Source organism: Adiantum capillus-veneris, chromosome 12 (genome assembly GCF_014529385.1).
Source record: "Adiantum capillus-veneris isolate H3 chromosome 12, ASM1452938v2, whole genome shotgun sequence".
NCBI lineage: Eukaryota > Viridiplantae > Streptophyta > Polypodiopsida > Polypodiales > Pteridaceae > Adiantum > Adiantum capillus-veneris.
Genome location: NC_140942.1, coordinates 157,099,644 through 157,114,582, shown reverse-complemented (window position 1 = coordinate 157,114,582; position 14,939 = coordinate 157,099,644). Strand labels below are relative to the sequence as shown.

The following is a 14,939-nucleotide window of genomic DNA, read 5'->3' as shown; positions in this document are numbered from 1 at the left end:
AACCACTACATTAATGTGCGCGTTCAAGGGGTATTATTAATATGTGTGTGTTCAAGGAGGTCTATTGCCGCAACTTGATTATGGGCACCTTGTTTTTGCACACTCCTTCATAACATTGAAAGGGCTCATTATTGAAACCCCTATGTTCAAACAGTTGTTGAGATAAGGATTTTAATATACTTCTCATGTGATACATTTACATAGTGATGCCCTAAGAAAAATTCCTCTCCTTGCACACTTCAAAGAGCCCTACTTCTGATAACCCTTAGCTTGGTTCTTGGTGTTGTATTACATTTTTACAATAGCTTATAAAAATTGCTCTAGGTAGAGCAAATGTATCAAAGTGCCCATAATCAAGTTGCGGCAATAGACCATAATAGAAAGCTTTGTTAATATCAAAGTGAATTCAGCTGATTCATTAACAATGAGGAGGATCATGGGCATAATCTAAGGCTAGGTTTCATATAGATTTATAAAGCAATGGTAATAAGTATATGCATGTTTTTAATTTTCTCTTGGCATAGCTTCACACAAGGGAGAGAGCGATGCAGAAGAGCAAATCATCGTGCTACATGGGACAAGGGAGAAGGTAAGCTTTCCGTTAAAGCTTTGATCACCTACACCCACTACTCACACACACATATACATAGTGTTCACTTGTGAGTAAAAACCAGTCTCCTCTCTCAAAATTGGGGGCCCCCTCTTGAGATGAGACTTCAAGAAGTGAGAGTTGAGCTGTAGGTTTCTCTTCTATCCAGTTTGCTCCTCTTGGTTTAATTCCTAGTATCCACCAACTTTGAAAGTCTTGGCAAGGAGCTTAAATGACTTCAATTGATCCTAGCCACTTCTTTACTAGTTAGATTCCAATGCCGATTGGGCCAACAATCTCGTGGCTGCCTGGCCTTCACTCACGCGCGTGAAACTCTCGGCCAATGGTCGTTTCACATTGGCCATGCAATGTGCGCGTATTTGTGATTTTAAAAGAGGGTCGTAAAAATTAAATAAAAGTCAAGGGAAAGAAACTAACAAATAAAGGCTCGTGACAGTTACGGAGGCTATGTCTCAGTTTACTGGCTCCTTTCACTTTGCAGGAGATGCATGATACAATGGTTAGTCTTGATGGTTCATCTTCTCTTGGAGATGATCGGTTGACTGGACAAATTTTCTTTCAGTTTTGGGATGTACTCAATTCCCTTATGATTTTTGGCTTAAAATACATTTCATAAGTTATTTGCTCATGAGTAGTTTGCATTTGACACTAAGATTGCTTGATCTCATCCATGCTTCTTAGACAGGTTTAATGAAGGATTGATGTATTTTGGACGTCTTAAGCATTTGTTAGTACCTAGTTCTACACCCACTATTGGGTATTGACGATGTAAGTTGGGATGTCGTGGTATTTAGTCAATACTATGCATGATGGAGTTGATGGTTATATTGTCTTGTGAGTGACTACCATGGGTCTTTCCTCTATGGGTGAATGTGGCCTTATCCTGGATTCGTCTAGGTATATTTTTTAGTCGTATAGCGGACATGCAACCTTTACATTGTAAAGTTTTCATCCGAGTTACGACCCGTTGATATCGTGCTAATTCTTTCGATCTTTTGTGGTGCGTATGCCCTATCAACTACCTCATTTTTGTGCTAATTTTTTTGATGGTTATATTGTCTTGTGGGTGACCAGTACCATAGTGACATAAAAATGCGTTTCGGCCCTCCGAAACGGCGAAACGGCCAAAATGTTTCGGCGAAACGAGTTGAAATTTTTTTCAGGGCCGAAATGCCGAAACGGCCGAAACGTTTCGGTGAAATAGGCGAAACGAGTTGAAATTTTTTTTGCCCCCCTTTTGACCAGTTGACCTTAAACCACCTATTTGGGGATTTTTAAAGCCAAGCCGCTTCAAAAAATCAATACCTTGTTTACTCGTAACTCAAGTCTTACATCCAGATTTTGGTATTTCACATGTTTTGACAGGTAAATTATACGTATATTCAATGTATAGTTATAAGTACATACATGTAAAATGACACATGTGTTTTGCTTTCTTTGAGCCCCGAAACGAAACGTCTCAGAAACCTCGAAACCCCAAAACGCCCGAAACCCCGAAATGTTTCATGTCACATTGTCTACCATAGGTCTATACCTTGCACTTTTCTCTACGGGTGAATCCAGGCTTATCTTGGATTCATCTAGGTATATTTTTTAGTCTTATAGCGGACATACAGCCTTCACATTGTGAAGTTTTCGCCCGAGTTATGACCAGTTGATATCGTGCTAATTCTTTCGATCTTTTGTGGTGCGTATGCGCTATCATCTATCTCATTTTTGTGATAATTTTTCGATTAAATGTTGCTTTTAGTGCTAGGCTTCATTATGGCCGAGTCTGCCCTTCTCCGAAGTCATGACAGAAACTCAGTATGCTGAATTTTATGTTGATGTATCCTTACGTGTGTGTGCGTGTGGTGTGTTTTGTTTGGGAGCGTATGTTAGTACCTAGTTCTACACCTACTATTGGGCACTGACGACGTTAGTGGGGATGTCGTGGTATTTAGTCAATACTATGCATGATGAAGCTGATGGCTATATTGTCTTGGGGGTGACTACCATGGGTCTATACCTTGCACTTTTCTCTACGGGTGAATCTGGGCTATCCTAGATTCATCTAGGTATACATATATATACATATAGATATATATATATATATATATATAACGTCTTCACATTCTATAAGGCAGTTGAGTGGCCATGCCAATCAAGACAATTGGTAGCTATCATGCTTCTTGATTCTGAGAAGCAGCAAAAGAAGTGTAAGGTGCAGCGGAAATGAATGTTGAACTTTGCTCAACATGAGTACTCCAAACGGTGCTCAAGGGTTCCTTTTACTTATGGAAGGGAGAGCCTTTCGTTCCTTTAGTGAGAGAGTGTAAGGGGGACAAACAAAGTGGATAAACACCGTGAATGAAGATACTGAGTTTGAGAGAGAGAGAGAGGAATACGACACCAGAATGTTGTCAAACTCTCCTCCGAAGGCCCCACTCTCTATGGCGAGAGTGGTCTACTTACGATTGCACAAATCTCTACAATGCTTGGACTTGCCGACGATGTCGACGACGACGAGACGGGTCGAAATCTGAAAATGCTATGGGCTGAAATCTGCAAATCTTTATTTGATGAATTCTGATTGTATGTCGGTGACGAAGTCCATGGTGACGATGCGACGCGCTGAAAACGCAGATGCTGAAGTCTGCGTTTTCCGGGCTGAATCTGCAAACTGCGCTGGATCTGATCGTGCGACGAGGATCTGCTGCGTAAAGGTGAGATCTGCGAGGTTCGGGACTTGATGTGCGATGTCTGACTGTTGAAAATTGAAAACGCTGATGATGCTTGTGAGAATTCCGTCGCGGTAGATCTGCAAACGTTGGACTTCCAGGCTGATGCAAAAACGCTAGGGCTGAAAACTGATGTCACGTGACATATCCAACCCTATGTGTCCGTGGACAAGCTACAACATGACAAGGGTTCAGTCAGTCCAATCAGTCTAGCTTAGGAAGTGTGCTGGCACTTTCGTGAGTCTGTTCGCAGACCGTGCATGCCCAGTCACTCAGAACTTTGCTCAAGATGAGTGCTCCGAACTGTGCTCAAAGTTCCTTTTGTTCTTATGGAAGGGAGAGCCTTCTGTTCTTCATGAGAGAGTGCAATGGACACAACCAAACTGAATGGACACTGTGCGTGAAAGTGTATGAGACTGAGAGATAGAGAGAGAAGAGAATACGACACCAAAGATGTTGTCAAACCCTCCTTCGAAGGCCCCACTCTCTATGGCGAGAGCGGTCTATGATTGCATAAATCTCTACAATGCTTGGACTTGCCGATGATGGCGACAATGACGAGGACGACGACGAGATGGGTTAAATCTGAAACTGCTAATGCCTGAAACTTGCAAATCTGTATCTACTGAATTCTGACTCTGTGTTGATGACGACATTGATGACGACGGTACGACGACGACGCGCTGAAAACGCAGATGCTGAAATCTGCATTTTCCGGGTTGAAACTGCAAACTTCGCAGGTGAGATTTGCGAGGTTTGGGGGTTGTTCTGCGGTGTCTAAAGGCTGAAAACTGAAAACGCTGGTTCTAGGGCTGAATCTGTCGCGAAGATCTGCAAAAACGCCGACGCCGAGGTTGATCTGTAAACCAAAAACGCTAGGGCTGAAAACTAACCTTGCGGGGAAATCTGCTAATGCTAGGAAATCTGCTGTGTTGGTGTGGGAATCTGCTAAGGCTAGGGTTGATCTGCTATCTACTGTCGCCGGGAATCTGCAAGTGCAAAAATGCTGGTTGATCTGGTGCAAAAACGCTAGGTCTTCTGTTGAGAGGAAACGCCAGAGTTGTCGCGGGGGTTGGTCTTGCTGAGAAATTGCCTGTTGAGCAAGGTGCTCCTGCTGCCTCTTCTGCCAGAAAGTGCTAGCTCTGGTTTGCTTATATACAAACTTCGCAAAATTGCCCTACCTAGTTTCCAACAAAAGTCACTTAAAATAATAAGTGAAAAATGTCAAAAATAGGGAAAATAGGCCTTTGCACTGTAAAAATGCTAGTGATGAAATCTGACTGGAATATGATGGTCATGCTGTGTGCAACCAGAGGATATGCATCTAATCTTAGTGTCTAGACATGCACGGTCTGCGAACAGACTCACAAAAGTGCCAGATCCTTTCCTATTCTAGACTGACTTGACTAAACTGAACCCTGGTCATGCTGTAGTTGGTCCACGGACACATAGGGTTGGATGTGTCACGTGACATCCCCTCCTTTTCAAAGTGAGGTACTAGTACCGAACAGTATGGCGTCGAGGGAGATCGCCAACAACATCCGGAATCCTCGAAAGGACTCTTCGTCGGCTCACTCCGATGAGTGGCTCATGCGATACTTGAATTTAATAAAGGTTTGCAATGCTTGCTTCTTTGGGCCGCGCTGAAAGCGACACAAAGTCTTTTGTGCCTCCTTCAATGCTTCAACTTCCTCTAGAGTCATGCTTCTTTCTTCTTCAAGAATCTCCGAGGCTGAAAATTCCTGAAACCACTTCCAACACAAAAACATGAACATATCTATTCCATGTAAAGTGACTGGAAAAAATCTTGTCTTCCTCAAAGACTGTGCATGCAATGTAGATGAACAAATAGACGGAGTGCCAAACCGTTCACCACACATACGCAAATAATGAGATTGAATCTTTCTATTCTGATCTGAAGCAATCAACTGTGGCAATTCACAACAGAAATGCCCATGCTTGGTGCTCATACTTTCTTGTGCTCTTTCTACAAATGTGTCGTGCCAAGGAAGAGACATGGAATGTGATTTCCTTGAATGCATACTTTTCAACTTTTCATGAATAAGCCGCATACATCCGTGCTCATTCATGAGTGAAACATGCTCAACGTACAATATGTCATGCCTAGGAAAAGGGATCACATGAAGACGCTGACTAAAATACAGGAAACGATCATGAATGAAACACTTGAACAATGTGTGCGTACTAATCAGGCGAACACATAATACTTCCTGTAAGGGTTCTTTGGACCTAGGCTTGAGAGCCAAGATCGGTTCGTTGTGTTTGATCGAATTTTCTTGTGGGGAATTTGTGGACCTCAACTCGAAAGCCAAGATCGATTCGTCGTGATTGATCGAATCTGCAATGAGGTTAGCTTTACTAGAGAAAGTATCAACTAACTCATCATCGTGTGAACAATCACATCATCTTCATCTTGAAAATCATCATGCTTGTGAGAAATCACATCTTGGTCATACAAATCATCATGCTTGTCATTGTCATCCAAATCATCATGCTCATCATTATCATTCAAATCATCATGTAATCATGTGTGTCATGCTTGGGAGAAGAAGAGACCGAGAGAGTTTGCTTTTTCTGATTCTGTGCAAACTGCGCGTGCACAATGGAAAAGAGTCGCAAGAACTCTTTCATGTGTTGGTCGCTCTGTTCTTGTCTTGCTTTGTTCTCGCGATCAAATTCTGCTTCTCTTTTTCTCGCGATTCAATTTGGCTTGACTTTCTTTGTTCTCGCGATCCAATTTGGCTTGACTTTCTATGGCTTCCAAGTCGTACTTATGCTCTATGGCTGCCACGCTTTCTTCGTAGTCACGATCTATGGCTACCATTCTTTCTTCGTAGGCCTTTCTTTTTGCTTTTTTTTCTTTGCGTTCTAACTTTCTTCATAAGCAACCGCTTCAACTCCTCCATAAGAGTTAGTGCAATCCTCGGCATAGATGGGGAAGGGGGAGGGTCGGAAAAACCTCCTGGTGGGGAAAATTATTCTTCGCCTCTCTCATGCTCCTCACTTCCAAGCGAAGTATCCATTCTGCTTCGAGTGATTGTTTTGCGGTGTCTAAAGGTTGAAAACTGAAAACACTGGTTCTAGGGTTGAATTTGTCGCGAAGATCTGCAAAAACGCTGAGGTTGATCTGCAAACCAAAAACGCTAGGGCTGAAAACTGACCTTGCGGGGAAATCTGCTAACGCTAGGAAATTTGCTGTGTTTTTGTGGGAATCTGCTAACGCTAGGGCTGATCTGCTGTCTACTGTCCCCGAGAATCTACAAGTGCAAAAACGCTGGCTGATCTGGTACAAAAACGCTAGGTCTTCTGTTGAGAGAAAACGCCAGAGTTGTCGCAGGGGTTGGTCTTGCTGAGAAGTTGCCTGTTGAGCAAGGTGCTCCTGCTGCCTCTTCTGCTGCCTCTTCTGCCAGAAAGTGCTAGCTATGGTTTGCTCATATACAAACTTAGCAAAATTGCCCTACCTACTTTCCAACAAAAGTCACTTAAAAATAATAAGTGAAAAATGTCAAAAATAGGAAAAATAGGCCTATGCACTGTAAAAATGCTATTGATGGGATCTCACTGGAATCTGATGGTCATGCTGTGTGCAACCAGAGGATATGCATCTAATCTAAGTGTTTGGACATGCACGGTCTGCGAACACTCACAAAAGTGTCAGATCACTTCCTATGCTAGACTGACTTGACTAAACCGAACCCTGGTCATGCTGTAGCTTGTCCACGGACACATAGGGTTGGATGTGTCACGTGACACGCTGCCTATTCCCAATGGACCTTTTCAAGATATTTCCATGGATTTTGTGACTAACCTTCCACCAAGTTTGCATTCAAGGAACACTCAATGTTTGATAATTGTCGATCGTTTCAGCAAGTTTTGCATGTTGATTTCTTGTAAAGCCACAATCACCGCACAAGATGTAGCACGGTTGTTCATTAAGCATTGATACCCCCTCTGTGGTTTGCCAAAATCAATTGTTTCAGATAGGGATGTTAAGTTCACGTCCAATTTTTGGCGCGTACTCTTTGAAAATTTTGGTACTAAGTTGAATTTTTCATCGGCTTTTCATCCACAGTCAGATGGTCAGACAGAGATTTACAATCAATTGGCTTTTGAGAAGTTGCCTGTTGAGCAAGGTGCTCCTGTGGCCTCTTCTGCCAGAAAGTGCTAGCTCTGGTTTGCTTATATACAAACTTAGCAAAATTGCCCTACCTACTTTCCAATAAAAGTCACTTAAAAATAGTAAGTGAAAAATGTCAAAAATAGGGAAAATAGGCCTATGCACTGTAAAATTCCTACTGATGGGATTTGACTGGAATCTGATGGTCATGCTATGTGCAACCAGAGGATATGGATCTAATCTAAGTGTCTAGACATGCACGGTCTGCGAACAGACTCACAAAAGTGCCAGGTCACTTCCTATTCTAGACTGACTTGACTAAATCGAACCCTGGTCATGCTGTAGCTGGTCCACGGACACATAGGATTGGATGTGTCACGTGACCTCCCCTCCTTTTCAAGTGAGGTACTGGTACCGAATTGTATGGCGTTGAGGGAGATCGCCAACAACATCCGGAATCCTCGAGAGGACTCTTCACCGGCCCACTCTTCGCCAACAACATCCGGAATCCTCGAAAGGACTCTTCGCTGGCCCACTCTAATGTGTGGGTCGTGCGATACTTGAACTTCATAAAGGTTTGCAATGCTTGCTTCTCTGGGCCGCGCCGAAAGCGACACAAAGTCTTTTGTACCTCCTTCAATGCTTCAACTTCGTCTAGAGTCATGCCTCTTTCTTCTTCAAGAATGTCGAGGCTGAAAATTCCACTTCCAACACAAAAACATGAACATACCTATTCCATGTAAAGTGATTGGAAAAAATCTTGTCTTCCTCAAAGACTGTGCATGGTACATGTGATGTAGTATGTTTAGGCCTAATAAGTGATATTCGATGCTGTAGTTTGTGGTGATGAGGGTCACAATGGAGAGCCCACAGTGTGGCTGGGAGAGGAAAGTGTGTAGGTCTATGTCATGGCCAAAATTGTGAAGGAGGCAAGTTCGGATGTGATCAAAAGCTGAGCACTCTAGTAGTTTGTGATGCTGAGACTCTTGAACTTGTGAACATAATGTGCACAATCGATTTGACTCTTCTTCATTGCCCCAACGCCCTGTCTCTCATCGAAGGGCGTGGGAGCGCCGAGTGGCTGCGATAATGCGTATCCTTGACAAGGGAATAGGCTCAAGCATGTAAGGTTGAATGCGGTTTTCTCTTTCAGCAAAGAACATGGTTTTGTAGTTGGGGGCAAGGGTGGTGTAATGTATGAAGCATGACCCATCGGATTCCTCCCAAGTCGTAATACATTGGCGTTGTAGAAAAGCTTCATTCACTTGGGAGTCAATTGAGGCATCATGTAGCAAGTGTAATGCATGTCAATCTCCCAAACCACTTCTTTACGTCTTGCATCCTCTCGTGCTCAAGATCTTGCGTTTATGCGTTTTTTGTACTTTTTTGCTTGCTTCCCATGCTATTGTATGAAGTCGCGGAGTTTTTACTGTCACCAGCGTGTGACTACTATCTATCCTTTTTGTTGATTTCTTTCTTATTATTTATTTACTTTCACTTTTTGGAAACACCCCTCGGGAAATCTAATTGCCCTGCATTGCATAGCTAGTGTGGAACGGTTCAGAGGGAGTCCAGGCCTGAGGGCAAGAGAGCACCAAGGTTGGACAAGGACTATGGTTAGCCAAAGTGGGGTCATTGACTAGCCAAAGCGAATCCTTTGCTACAGAGGCTACCTTTCAGTTCTGGATGTGGCCACAATGTACAAAGAGGGTCGGATGACCTAGAAAGATACAATGGCAGCATCTCCTAAAATTTAGGAAATTGCTATTTTGGGACTTGAAAATGTGTTTGTGTCATTACCTCCGGAATGACGAGGGGAACATTTTCTTACTCTGCCCTGAAGTCAACAGGGCAGCCGGTTGGGAGATTTTTAGGCGGCAACCCCGAAACGGGAAAATGCTTGTAAATGTGCCAAGTAGCACCTTCTGGTGCACTTTCCTCATGCAACAAGAGTTGGTGCTGAATTTGAAGGGAGGAGGGGCTGTTTTGCAGAATTTGTCACAGGTTAAGAGCTATGGAGTGCTTGCTTTCCCTCTTATGCACAGTGCGGTGCCAGGAGTGATGCCTTGCACGCTACGCACTGCCCTCTCTCTCCCCTATGGCAGTATGTTATGCCCCACTAGTGGGCTTTTCAATTGACCAATGTACAGTTGTGTGGGTTCATGCGCGATTGCCGAGGCAAGAGCCTCTTGCACAGGTACTGGATTAGCTAGCGGCTAATCCCCCCCATAGGTACAAGTGAATTCAGAGAGGTTTCACGCGAGAAATCTCGTCCGATTCAAAGGGCAAGTAGCCCTATAGGTGCGGGAGCTCAAGGACTTGCTACGGATGTGACCGGCACGCGAAACGGAGCCCGAAACAGTAAATTACAGCCTGCTGTGTATTTTTGCAGGTTCAGGGTTTTGGCCCTAAACGGTCCCTAATACCCCCAGGAGGTTCGGGGACGCGAGGGGACCGTTGTACAGGTGATTTGGCGCATTTTCGGGGCTGAAAACAGAGAATTCAGCGTGCTGCAGATTCTCGCCAGGTCTTGCAAAGTGCCCGTATGCATCGGGAAAGTCAATCAATGCGTGGGAATACTGACTGTGAAGGGTCCTAGTACAGTTATGCTACCGAAATCGGACCGGAACAGTTGAAATTCAGCCAAGTTTGTGCGGGGCAGCTTGTAAGAAACCACAGCGTTTATTCCCTCTTTTGAACAGTAAAGAAATACCGAAAGGGGCGCCTAAGTTAGGGGCCAATCTGGTGTCGGTCTACTCATACAGGTGCAATCTAGCAGCCTGTATCCCTTTCCCCTTTGTTGTGTCTTGAAAGTACAGGTAAAGTGGACGACAAATTAAATGGGTGAAAGCAAATAAGGTTTAAGTTTAAAGTCTACCGCTCTTTTTGGATTGAACAAGCCGGTTTCATGGTTCCATCGACGGGATTAAATCACTTTTTCCCATAGAAGTGATCCTTGGTCAGTTTTGGGCTTGAAGACACAGGGGATCATAGACCAGACACAGGGAATTGCAATTATGGCTGACAGACCAGATTATGTGACTGAAGAGGTTTCCTCTTCACAGGGTCAACAGACACATGAAGTGGGTGAGTCCTCAAGACCACCACAGACGGATGATGATATATTCAGGACCCAGTTGGCTACTGCTGTCGCTATGTTCACACAAGTAATGCAAAACCCGAGGTTTTTAGCCTTTCTGCAACCTCCTGTTCCGTCTCAGCAAGTTGGGTCACTGGATCATATTCAAAAGCCTGTTAAGGCTCGAGCACAGGTGATTCATACTGCACAGTCAATGGAAACACCTGTACACTTGACGGAGAACATGCAGTCTCCACAACCTATGCCTAAGGTGCAAGAACAGGTGGCTGAGATGCCAGTCTTTCAAGCTGTACCAGTGCAGCCCGCCACCTTTCAGCAGCCTATAGCTGGTTCTAATGGGCAGGGAAGCAACCTACAGGCTATGCAACAGGTCTTCCCACCACCTTCAGTACACCCTGGCTATTTTGGAGGTGGATCCGTATTCCAGAGCATGGCTGGTCATGCACCTGGAAATCAGTTTTACACGCCAGGAACAGTGTTTGGGGGTGCTCAAACGATGATGCCTAACCCCATGTACAGTGTCATGGGTATGCAACCAGGGTTTCAGAGCACTCAGGGCCAATTTGGAATGCCACAGGCAAATTTTGGTATGGCTGGAATTACAAATCAGCAGCCAAATATGGCATTTCCAGGTCAAGTTAATAGCGGCCAAGGAACACAAATGAACCCTAACAGTGTTCCCATGTTTCAGTCACTTCCATATGACAATTTAACGCCGCTGGAGAGGCCAACTCCGTACAAAGAAGGTGGCAAAGGTGTGACATTCACGACCTTTACAGGGTTTGATGACAGGAAGAAGACTCTCTCATTCCTCCAACAGTTTGACAAGGCCTATGCAGGGGGAAACTTTACAGAGGCTTCAAAGGTCCGCAAGGCAGCCACTTTCTTAACAAGGAATGCGGGACAATGGTGGACAACTTTATTGCTTTAAGGGCAAGCTCCGTCCACATTGTGCGCTCCTTGCCGCACTGTCGAAGCAAGGGACTTGCCGATACTCCGCGTGCGAGCCGCAGACGGCTCCAAGCACACAACAAGCCTAAACTAGCAAGCTCAAGAGAGCAAAGGGTGTGTCACTCACCGCTCTACGCTCGCCTTCGTGGTGGATTCCTCGCCGCGATGAAGAAGAAGCTGCAGTCGTGCCGCGCTCAACCGCTTCGCCGCCGTCGTGCCTTCGTAATGCTCGATCGCGCACACACTCTCCCTCTCTCTCTCTCTCTCACACACACACACACACACAAGGAGGTGAAGAAGAAGAAGATGGAGATGGAGATGGAGATAGAGCAAGAGCACTCTTCTATTGCACAAATGAGAGAATGAGTAAAAATTAGGTTTAGTTGGTTTTTATAGGAGCTCACCCCATTCACACTTGGGCGCCCATGCTTAGCCAACTAATCCCTTGAATGTCCCAGTTAGAGTGCGCCTCTCATCGGCGATCACTCTACCTTTCCCTATTGGACCGACAAGCCCGGTGCCTGACTCTACTTAAATAAATAATACGGTTACAGTGTCCGTCGTAGGCGATAGGGTGTCCGTGAGCCACGAGGGTTAACATTGCCCCCTTCCTGATGTAGATTCCGTCCTCGGAAGCTATTGAGTTGAAGCTGGTTCGTCGAGGTGGAAGAGCATTTGAGATGAATGTCCTTAGCCTTCTTCAGTCACTGCAAAATCAAACAACATTGGCACAGTAATTGCATTCTCTTAAAAAGCATATGCAGTTTAGGTAGACAAATTGATTGGTAAAAGAATTTCAAACAATTTGTTAGCAATGAACATTAAATTGCAATGTAATCAAATGCATAAACAGATGTAAAGGTAAAAAATTAAACAAGTCTGAGGTCGCTAATTTGACGGTCGAAAGGCACTAGAGATCGAATATTAATACCATGGGTAAGCTTCTTAATTTTCTATGGTCAATTAAGTTGTTTAATCGCGCGAGCCAAGTATTCATGTTCGAGGGTTGACTAGAGGCTATATCTAGAAAACCTTGTAGTTAAGCTACCATTAAAGGAATTTCTCATGAAATCATCGCCTGACTGATACTTTTTCTTTAACCCCCCAAAGTCTTTTCACATTGATTCAATTATGATGTGTGTGCTTACTTTGTATGCCTTGGGTTTTTTGCTTTTCAAGGAAAAGCGCCCACACTGGGAACCTCTAGGGCTCTAGTACCATAGGCGATACATGTGAGTGAAGTACCAATTCAAGCTGAGATTTCTCTTCCAGCGTAAAATTTTTCATTTGTGGCACTTTGATTTTTTGTTTGTTCATTTTCAGCATTTTAATTTTGTAACTTTGGGGGGTCATATAACACTTTTACCCTCCCCAGGCTCATCACATTAGTAAACTCCCTTTATAATACTTAAGTTAAAGGTCACTAGGGTTAAGCCCACTAGAAAGCCCTAGTACATTTCACACAATGCTGCCTAAATCGGATTAAGAACCTAAGTAACCATTGTTTATTAGGAAGGCATTCCCCATGGTATTAAGAGAAGATTTCTAATACCTAGCTTGGTCAAACTAGCTTAGTCGGACTGCTTGATTTTTAAACCTAGACAAGTGATTATGACAAAACATTACATTGAATTAAATGTTTGATACTAAGCAAATGCACTGAATATTATGCTACCAATCACAATCAAAGCAGACAAACATGGATGCAAAAAGATAAGGGCAATGCTAATGGACAAGAAACACCTGTTTGTGTTGATGGTCGCGCTTGATTTGAAGTGTGAACGAGAGAAAGGTTCCATGAAGGTCCAAATCCTATCAATAGCAACACGCTCCTGTACACACTATGAAACACAAACAATACCTCTAGGAGGCACATCAGTGGGAAAAGAGAACTTCGCTAATCTCTCAACTCTAAAACAGAAACACTCCTATCGTACTAATCTTACCTACCCTCCATCACTCCAGTGATGAGGATCAAAGGTGTGTTATGGCATAGGTTTCTGTTTCACTGTACCAGATGTGAATGTGTAGGTCTGAGTCAATGTTTTGACTTTTATTGTGCATACTCGTTTGCGAATTGCTCTTGCTCTTTATTTTTTTGTTTTTTGTGAGTATAAAGCTTTATATGTACATTCCTAAGATTGGAGATTAAGAGGTCAGGGAAAAAGGTTGAGAGGGAAGCAAGTGAATGATGGATGTCCACAAACACTCCCCCCCTTCCTTGGGTAGATCATACCATTTGAAATGAGCTTGTCACCCTTTGAAACCAATTGTTCCAGTTGGTAATAGGTGAGGATTTTTGCCAGTAGTTTTCTATTACCCTAGGTGCCTCGTCAAGCTGCAAGGGTGGTAAGGTACTCTCCCAGGATCGAACTTGAAGTGGTTCATCAGGTGATTCTTGAACACTGGGAGGTGTGGATTCTTTTGTAGCTTCATGGAGGTCCACTACTATAGATGGAGGCTGTGTACAAGCTTTTACCTCTATGGATGTATTACATGAGGAGCTAGAAGCTTCATGGGACTCCCCTCTTCCTGAGCTAGGTGGAACAAATCGTTCTTTCTTTGGTACCCAAACTAGCTCGAGAGCGGGTGTATAGCATTCTGTGATTTTTTTCTTTCCACGATCATTGATTCGTTTTGGAGATACGGGATTGGGCTCACTTGGGTCAGGTGATAGGTAAGAGCACAATCTACGTTTTGACACCCAGATTTGATCATTTCCTTGATAGTAGCCTTGGGCTTCCAATAGTCGTTTAGGGATCCATCGCAACATTTTCTTACTTTTATTGGAGCGAGTGGTACGTTTCTTACAAGGCTTCTGTTTTTTAGCACTAGCTATGGTCACTAAAGAAGCTTTAGAGACCCACTTGTATGTTTTCTTCGTGACATTAGGATGAGTCTTGTCGGAAGCGATATGCATTGCTTGTAGCATATTTAAGGGTACAGGCATTTCATCCCCCTCAGGTGTTACCCAGGTCATCCCCCTATTTCCCCAAGTGTCTATGGTTGCTGCTAGGTGGACCCAATCCACATTGTCTGACTTCGTCATCCCAGGTAGGATATCCATATAGACACTCTTTGGGGGTGTGGGGTCCACGTGCGATGTGAAAGGAGAGTCCATTTCCCCACCCCCTTCGCGTGCTTCATTTGCATCAGGTTCCGAGCGAGTAGCTCTACCTAATGTTTCCATGAAACGGCTAAACATACTAGTACTAAGCTGTGGAGCTTCGGGAGGTGCATGGCCTTCTCTCTCAGTGTTTTGGGTAGGGTATGCTTCCATGATTTCTGAGTCGGAGGAGGAATCACTAGCGGCTATTTTAGGGTCTTGGGTGGTGCTACCTTGTGTCCCCGTTGAGGGTCTAGAGCCTATCGTGGATGGGTAATGGGTGTCCGTATGAACAGAGGCACCCTCAATATGCT

The 14,939-nt window shown here is 44.1% G+C and overlaps 1 protein-coding gene across 2 annotated transcripts in view; it reads left to right on the top strand.

The window, feature by feature from the left end:
* Positions 1 to 14,939, top strand: part of LOC147446742 (bZIP transcription factor TRAB1-like) — a 37,590-nt gene that overhangs the window by 2,170 nt on the left and 20,481 nt on the right. The window contains exon 2 of one of the 2 annotated variants that reach the window (XR_015189948.1): positions 525 to 589. The exons of the other annotated variant lie outside the window; for it this stretch is intronic. The gene's annotated coding sequence lies outside the window, so the exon portion shown is untranslated. The remainder of the gene's footprint in view (positions 1 to 524; positions 590 to 14,939) is intronic. 2 annotated transcript variants of the gene reach the window in all.